General features: G+C 40.0%; 1 protein-coding gene across 1 annotated transcript in view; it reads left to right on the top strand.

Moving 5' to 3' along the window:
* Positions 1–3,722: 3,722 nt before the first annotated feature.
* Positions 3,723–9,541, top strand: part of LOC145401607 (UDP-glycosyltransferase UGT5-like) — a 161,241-nt gene continuing 155,422 nt past the window's right edge. The window contains exon 1 of the mRNA XM_080273799.1: positions 3,723–3,795. The gene's annotated coding sequence lies outside the window, so the exon portion shown is untranslated. The remainder of the gene's footprint in view (positions 3,796–9,541) is intronic.

Raw genomic sequence — 9,541 nt, 5'->3', positions numbered from 1 at the left:
ATTATTCAGACTATGCATACGTACTTCTTCATTCCCTAATTCATGGAAAGAAGCCAATATCCACCCAATTCCAAAGAATGGAACCTCCTCTGACCCCTCTGATTACAGACCAATAGCTGTCACATCTTCTCTTGATAAGGTTTTTGAAACGGTAATTAATAAGCACATAGTTAAACATCTTGAATTCAACAACTTGATTAGTGATAGACAGTATGGCTTTTGCCAAGAAAGATCCACCATTGACATACTCAATTTCCTGACTCATACAATCCATCAATCAGTTGACCTACATGGTGAAACTCATGCAGTAGCCCTGGATATTTCTAAAGCTTTCGACAGAGTGTGGCACCGTTCCCTGTTGTACAAACTCCCTTGCTATGGACTAAACTCTTTTGTTCCTTTGATTTCCTCATATCTCAGCAATAGAAATATAAGAGGAAGCGTAGATGATGTATATTCCACTTTCCACTCAGTTAACGCCAGCGTGCCGCAGGGATGAGTTCTGGCACCAACCCTGTTCCTCATTCATATTAATGATCTCTTTTCTGCCACCCACAATCCCATCCATTCATATGCAGATGACTCAACATTTCATAGTTGATTCATACTCAGACATCCATTTACAAAGTCCAATATCTCTAACTCTCACCTCAGTACAGCCATCTCTTTAAATCAAGACTTATCCACGATCAGTGAATGGGGACAAAATAACCTTGTCTCATTTAATGCTAGTAAAACTATATATATACAATTTACTAATAGATAGGTATTGCCAGACTCGTATATTACCTTCAGTGCTACAAATATTCCCATTTCCAAAAGTATTGAAATTCTCAGCGTCTCACTGAACAATGCCCTCAGCTGGACCTCTCATGTTAGATCTCTTGCTAGAACCGCCTCAAAGAAACTTAGATTATTGTACAGAGTCCGTAACTTTTTCACTGATGAGCAGTTAGTTATAATTTATGAGTCATGTGCACTCTCAGCTTGAATACTGCTCACCCTTGTGGAGTGGATGTGGAGAGGTTACATTAAAACAAGTAGACAAAATTGCGAAGAAAGCTGTTAGAATTATTAATAACCCTGCTATTACTAATAAACTACCTCCCCTATAAATAAGAAGGAATGTTGCCTCCCTTGCACTATTTTACAGATATTTCTACAGCAAATGCTCGAACGAAGTTGCGTCCATGGTGCCACCTTTCCATGCCTTCCCTCAACCTACACGGGCAGCTGGCAGCACTCATGACTGGAATGTCACTCAGCCATACTGCAGAACTTCTGCCTATCAGAATTCTTTCATTTCCCGAACTGCATCTCTCTGGAACTCGCTTCCCCAGAGTTGTTTCCCTCCACACTTCAACCTACTGCTGTTCAAGTCTAACTGTTACAGATATTTTATGAACAGAGAACACCAGTAATCTGGTGCATGGATTTTTTTTTAATTCATTTTTTCCTTCCTCTGCTCTGTTATTAATATATATATATATATATATATATATATATATATATATATATATATATATATATATATATATATATATATATATATATATAATTAGGTCTATAACATTATCAAACATATCACACATAACTAACGATTCCTGGTGGCGCAGTGGGCATCGTGTTGGCGTGTGAGTTCTATGGATGTAGGTTCGAAATCCGGCTACATAAGTAATTAATAATCTCTCACTTCAGACATGGTTTGACACCAGTGCAGGAAATAAGGAGAGCTTGGCTTAACATCCTACGGTCTCGGGAAATTAATTAAATCTGGGTGAGCTCCATGAAAAATTAAAGCATGAATTTAAATCTTATTTATATCGGATATTGGAACTATAATGGAAGACAATAATTGGTCCATAATCAGATTGATGCATGGGCGTTAATGGGCCGGGGTGCAAACGAGTAATGGATTTACATTGGGCAATTACTGACAGTAGAATCTAGAAGTATGGGACCAATGCTTGATGTACAGGAAAACCAGGATTGGGCCATTATTGCCCCAATAGTTCAATGTTTGTTGGGTATTTGGAGAATAAAGACAGTGAACTTAAGAAGCCAGTGTTTATTTATAATGCCTGTGCTGTTGTGTTGCTGTACACTGGAGAGCTGCCTCTAGGAAGAACTACTCACTGGGCAAAGCCCTTCCTATACTGAACTACTGTTGGAGCCTGTGATTGATAATATATCGTTTGTGCATAGTACACTCTTTGAAAACAAGGAAGAATATATCAATCTTTGTCCACCTGCACCCGGCCGGCAGCATAATTACTGTTGTTTTATTTAGCAAATTATTTACAAGGCAAATGCTAAATGCTTGCAGTCATACTTAAAAGTTTTGAGGGACAGCAAAAGCATTTCTGAGTATATCATGTATAGTTGAGCTGCGAACGAGTTTGGCATAGTATGATGGCCAGCAATGACCTCACGGTTATATGATTAAGAATAGGAATGCCAAAACAGCTATATTATTACTGACTGGATGAACTGATGCAAATATGTTGGTGATATTCGTAGCCTGGGTGTATATTCTTGTATCGTGCAGGGATAGACTAATGAATGCAATAGTTATATGGTTAGCTTTTTATTATCTGGTGGATGTGAATCTCTCTTGTTTCAGTACTTTTCAGCATGTAATAAAGATTTATTTTGGTATAATAACCACATAACTTTAGAGCACATCAATCAGGATATGTTTAAATTCATTAATCACACCTACACCTGCAATAATCATATTTAATATGTATAATTTTACAGTAGTTGCACAAAAATCACGTTTTCTATCATACTGGCCACTAAACGAGAACTCGTGAAAAATGACGTCAGAACCGACATGGATTTACGGCAATGCTAGTGCTGGTTGACACCAGGGTTGCAGTTTCGTGGAAATCATCTACTATTATGGAAAAACAAAGGAGCGACTGACCTAGACGTGGAAGAGACAGACGTCCTTCCATACCAGTGTGGAAAATTTCCACACTGTCCATTTATGCTATGTTTGTGCTGTGAAAGAGATTTTAACATGGCCATGAGGCATTAACATGCATTGATATTTACATTTATCATAGTTAAGTCATTGAAATGTATCGTTACTGCATAATACATTTACATATAACAAGAAAAAATACATCGTGGACTTTACCGCACCTGGCCGGCGGTATCATTATTACTTTATTACTTAGCAAATTGTTCACAAGACAGTGCCAAAAAACAGTCATACTTACTTAAAAGTGCTCAGGAACAGCAGAAACAATTCTCACAGTAAATTGTGTGTAGATAAACTGCAAAGCAGTTTGGCATAGATTGGCATGGATTAGATGTGATAAAGTGATGTAATCTGTTTGGTTGGTTACCTGTATATATACGTTTATCGTGCAGAGATATGCTAATGAATGTAATAGTTACTTAGTTTCTTTACATTATTTGTTGGGCGTGGATAAATTTATTTGCCCCCCTGTTTCAATACTTTTCAGGCCGTACTGAAGATATATTTTGGCACATTAACCATTTAACTTCCGTGCATATCAGTCAGGACATAATTTAATTCGTTATTTATACCTATTCTTCCACAAATCATATCCAATATGAATCATTTGAGCTGTACCAACATCACGTTTTCTATCATCTTGGCCACTAAACGAGAACGTGTGGAAAAATGACGTCAAATCCCGTGATGATTTACGGCAACTCTGGTTGCCACAGTAGTGTGTGTGATGGTGCGCTGTGAGGACAGCAGGGTAGCCTTGGATATCACAGCAAGCAGTGATCGTGTGTAGCCTACATATTATCATAGTAAGTTCCTGTTCTTAACGTTATTTCTAGCTTGCAATAATATCTTTTTCTGCACTTTCACTCATTGCAAACTCAGACATTGTTTACTACTTTATTAAAAACCAAAAAACGTCTTTTGAAATTTACGAGAATTCCTATTATCTTCAGAGAATTTTTAGACTGGAAGACTTAGAGGAAACCTTCATTAACCCCATCAGAATCAGGCATCTCCCCATCAGCCTCTTAGAGTCACATGGAAATGATCATTTAGAAAATACGTCCTGGGACTGAAGAAATTAACAACTTCATTATTATTGGTAAGGCACTGCCGAGCTTTCACGTCCGTCATATCAGTGACACTAAGGTTCGTATTCTCGTCACCTTGAGAGGCTGTTTACCACTTCTTCCACAGTAATTTTTTCTATTTTCCATACTGGACATTACTTATCTCTTGTACCTTATTAATATTATTTTCATATCAACATATCATATAATAAAAACCTTATGTATAATTATAAACACGCCATAAGCAAAAATAAACAAGTAGTAGTAGTAGTTGTTGTTCCAAAGGCGGTCTGGCCGAACAGCCCTGAGTCCCTAAGGAACGCCACTGCCGAGACCGGGCTTTCCCAAAGAGCTATCAAGGAGTGTATTTTGTGTTGGTGCAGGCGATTGTCTGCAATGTAGTCTTTTATAACGTGCTTAATAGTATGGAGTGCTTTGTTGCATCCTGGACAGGCATCAGCAACAGAGTCGTCCGCCTCTTCTGACAACTCAAGAGGGCTGGATGATGCCCAAATTTCAACCTGGCCAGGTGGATCCTGTCCTCACGAGGGAGGTAGGATTCAGAAGGGTGGATATCAGGAGATCGTGCATACAGCTGTGTGTTGTCTTTGAGTGACTGAATGGAACGGCGAATGATTTGAGCATGGATATGCTTCTGGAAGTTGGTTTGATGTGGGCGAGGGGATAGAGATGACAGTAATTGTGTAAAATATCGTGTACTGGGTGATGTTTTAATGTTCTTTGGTGGGTGGATGTGCTGCCATGTAGTGTAGTGGATGCTGTGGGTTTGTGGAGGCTGCGACAAGAATTTGTGTGCCTCTCATGTCTAGATGATCCTTGACATTGAGGACTTTGCTTTCATGGTGTAGTTGGTCTGTAGGTATAGTAGCTGTGCTGCCTGTGATTAATTTTAGGGCCTTCTTCTGGATGGTGTGTTGGGTGTTGTGGTGTATTTCAGCAAGGTGAGAAGCCCAAGCAGGGCTTGCATAGTTCATCACTGAACGTATATGTTGTTTGCATCAGTGGTGGTGGTTTCCTTGTTGTGTCCAAATGCGGTATGGGCAAGTGACCTTAGGGCATTGAGTCTTGTTGTTAATTAATTTTCAATGTTTGTGATGTGTTGTTTAAATTTAAATTGATGTATGTTACAGAGGGTTATGTGTGTGTGTGTGTGTGTGTGTGTGTGTGTGTGTGTGTGTGTGTGTGTGTGTGTGTGTGTGTGTGTGTGTGTGTGTGTGTGGTAGAGGGATGTTGTCTATGGTGAGCTGTGGAATGTGACTACGTTCTGCTGTCCAGTTTTCGAGAAGAGTCACTGTAGATATGGCTGGGACTACAGTATTTTGAGTCTGTTTATTGTGAACTATTCGTGATGTGTGTTAATGTAACGTTGGAGCTATGTGTGCAGTTGTGTTTGCGTTTTGGTGTGTACACGTTAGTGTTATGTCCTCTGCACAATAAGCTATATGAATTTGTTGCGTTTGTGGTGTGGTTATGTCGCGCAGGTATATATTAAAGAGTGTAGGGGACAAAACAGATCCTTGAGGGATGCCGTTTGTGATGTTTCTGATGTTCAATGACTGGCCAGCAAATATTACGTATGCACATCTGACTGCTAAATAGTTTGCCACCCATCGTTTTGTGTTATTGTCCATGTTTCTGTTGAATATATTTTTTTAATGGAGAGATGAAGGAACCAAAGGCCAGGAGCCCGCAAACAATTCCTTCCAAGAATAAAACAAAAACAATACAAAGGAGAGCCAAATTCAGGATCCATTCATTTTGAGATGCCTAGACACACTGCGATTGAAAGACTGGAGACTATACGAAGTAGGAAATACAGACAGTGGGAACCTGTTGATCTGTTGCATAAATGAAGGACTGGAAGTAATGGATATCTCTTGCATTAGAGAGCTGGACAGAAAAGGGATGAGAGTTTATTGCTAGACGGGTGCTACACATCTGTCGTAGAGGTGGAGGGATGCAAGCAGACAGTTCATAAGAGCAGCGACCCATTGAAGTAGCAATAGAAAAGAGATAAAGATGCAACAGTGCATCGAAGAGACAGAGGTTGAAAGGAGCCAGTAAGAGGAGAGTTAATGAGATGAAAAGCCTTTGACTCCACCCTATTGAGAAGAGCTGTATGTTGGGAGCCTCCCCACACATAAGAGCTGTACTCCACACAGGGACAAATAAAATCCATGTATAAAGTAAAGAATTATGCAGGGGCAAAGAAGGTACGGAGTCGGCTTAGCACACCTAATCTCTTGGAAGCAGATTTTACAAGAGGTGTAATGTGAGCTTTCCAAGATAAGTTCCGAGTGAATGAAACACCAAGCATGTTCAAGGATACTGCAGGACTGGCCTGGATATTATTAAACATTAGTGGGTATTCCTGTGGAAGATTTCGTCAGGTTGATAGGTGTAAGAATTGAGTTGTCGGTGCATTAAAAACAATTTTTATTTTTTAACCTCAGTCAGAGATACGAGCTAAATGAGACATTGTGTATGCCATAGCCTCGTCCCTTGTTTGTGAAAGCAATTGCTGAGATGGACGTTGTGGGAACCAAATGGAAAGGTCAAGGGTGGAATCATCACCGTATGAATGGATAGGGTTAGATGAACAGCTCAGAAGGTCATAGATAAATAAAAGGAAGAAAGCTTGTGATAGGTCAGAGCCTTGAGGAACACCAATGTTGATAGATCTAGGAGAAGAATGATGGCCGTCTACAACAGCAGCTATAGAACGACCAGAATGGAAGCTATAGATGAAGGCACAGATAGGATAGAAACCGTAAGAAGATAGTTTAGATATTAAAGACTTATACCAGACTCGATAGAAAGCCTTTGAGATGTCAAGTGCAATGGCAAATCTTTCGCTAAAGTACCGAAAGGAGGATGGCCAGGAGTATGATAGGTCGCCAGTGGAGCGTCCACAACTGAACCCATAATGACGATTAGAAAGAAGGTTGTGATAGGAAAGATGCATTAAGATTATTCTGTTAAGAACTGACTCGAAAACTTTTGAGACACCGGTTGTTAAAGCAATTGGGTGATAGTTAGAGGGTTGGGAATGGTCACCCTTCTTTGGGACTGGCTGAATGGTAGCAAACTTCCAGCAAGAAAGAAGGGTGCAATTTGAGAGACAAAGGTGACAGAATTTACCTAAGCAGGGTGTAGCACAGAGGCACAGCTTTGAGGAGAACGGGAGGGACCCCATCAGGCGCCTTGTTAGTATTGACGCCAGTGATGGCAGAAAATACATCAGGTGAAGAAATTTTAATGTCAGCCATGAGGAAGTCAGAGAGGGGAAGTGAAAGAAGAACAGCATCGGAATCATCTAAGGTGGAATTGGAGGAGAAAGTCTGAGCAAAGAGATTTGCTTCATCAGTAGGAGAAATAGCTACAGAGCCATCGAAGTTGAAAGAAGAGGGAAGGATGATGAGGTAAAGTTGTTAGAAAGGTTTTTGGCGAGGTGCCAGAAGGAGCGGGAAGAATTCAAATTGGAGAGTTGAGAGCATTTAGAAAGGATGAGACTATTTTCAGCAGAGCGAAAAACAGACTTAGCATGATTCTGGGCAGAAAAGTAAAAAAAATGTGACTTAAGGGTGAGTTGGCTCTGGTACCTTGTATAGGCCCTGTCCTTCTTGTGGAGAGCATTAAAACAAGTGATATTAATCCAAGGCTTTGTTGCATTAGTCAAACGATATGAGAAGGGAATGTATGTTTCCATGCCAGAGAGAATAAGCTAAGTAATGCGCAAGGCATGTTCAGATGGCTTCCGGCCATGGAAGCAATTATCATTCTGGGGAAAATCAAAGAAGTACTGCCTGAGGGCCTCCCAATCAGCAGCACCAACGTGCCACAATCGACATTTCTTTTGAGGGCCCACAGGCCACATTGGAGTGATAGGACAGGTTAAGGTAATAAGGTTGTGATCGGAGGAGCCCAACAGAGAGGAAAGATTGACAGTATCAGCAGAAGAATTAGTTGTAAGGAAGAGGTCAAGTATGTAGGAGCTCTCTCCAAGGCGGTCAGGGATACGAGTAGGGTGCTGTACAAGCTGCCCCAGGTCATTCACATTAGAATAGATGTAGGCTTGTTCACCAAGTGAATCAGTGAAAGGAGAGGGGAGCCAAAAGTGGTGGTGAACATTGAAGTCTCCTAAAATGGAGTTTGTGATGCTGTGGCGGAGGATGGCATCAGACTCTAAGCTAATGTCTAGCGTGACTAGGAGTTTTCAGTGTGGTGGTTTGGCTGAATTGATGCCATCAAAAACTCTTTGCATAACGTCTGTAAGAAGAGTGTTTGTGGAGTGTGGCAAACACTAACATATTGTGATGGGACTATGGGGATGTGGGATGTTAATAATTGCCATACCAGTCGTTCAGTGACTTTGGAGGAGGTGCAGAGGAGTGTGATGGGGCGGTGTGAGAAAGGTAACGTGGAGTCTTTGTTGGGTTTGGGTGTAGGCCTAATGATGATAGTACCATGCTTCTAGATGTCGGGTATTTTGTAGTGGGAGTAGCTGTAAAGTGTTTTATATCATTTATTAATTTTGTTTTCATTCATAAAGATCATATATTCATTTGTAACATGTATTAGTTTCATAACAATACAGTTAAAAATTAGGGCAGGGGAATGAAATGATTGTAATCATTTTCCGATGCCTTACAAATCACTGAGTGAGGAATGTGGGCAGCGTAAGGTCCAGGTGGGCAAGAATGAAACCATAGGAATCAATTCACTCAGGGCGGCCAGGCGTGATGAACGACTATTGTCACTCCGTATGCCATAAAAATTTTTTTTTTTCCTGTATAGCTATAATTTTTTTTTTTTTTTTTTTTTTTTTTTTTTTTTTTTTACGAAATGGATCGCAGACGAATACCCTACAATATTCTACAATCATTGCCGAAATGTTTATATGTCTGTGAGTAAATGAGCATTGAATAAATAAGTGAATCAGGTAATTCCTTTATATATATATATATATATATATATATATATATATATATATATATATATATATTTCTCGTTCATCAGGAGGATCATTCATTAGTTTGACATAAACCAGTTTCAAAACAATACAGTTATAATAAGGGCGGAGGAATGAAATTATTGATATCAGTTTCTGATACTGCGCAAATCGCTGAGCGAGGAGCGTAGGTTTGGGCTGGTGAGAAACACAGTACTTGGAAGTGGTTGGATGGAGGTGGCATCGAAATAGTGCGAGAGGGTTAACACTGCATCAGAAATTACTATTCTGGGAGATTTTAATGTCCATAATGTTGAATGGCTCACTTATTCATCCAGAACTGATGACTCTGGTCTTGAATGTGAGTTATTTGCAGACTCATTAATCTCACCCAGTTAGTCAGTCAACCTACTGAGTACCAGACTACCCGGAACAACATCCCCCCACCTATTGAACTTGTTTCTAACAACCAATTCAGATAATAATAATGTCGAAGTAAAGTCCCCTCTC

This window comes from Coenobita brevimanus, chromosome 56, assembly GCF_032717465.1.
Source record: "Coenobita brevimanus isolate Jiangsu-jjx chromosome 56, ASM3271746v2, whole genome shotgun sequence".
Lineage (NCBI taxonomy): Eukaryota > Metazoa > Arthropoda > Malacostraca > Decapoda > Coenobitidae > Coenobita > Coenobita brevimanus.
The sequence above is the reverse complement of the archived record's forward strand: the minus strand, read 5'-3'. Positions and strand labels throughout refer to the sequence as shown.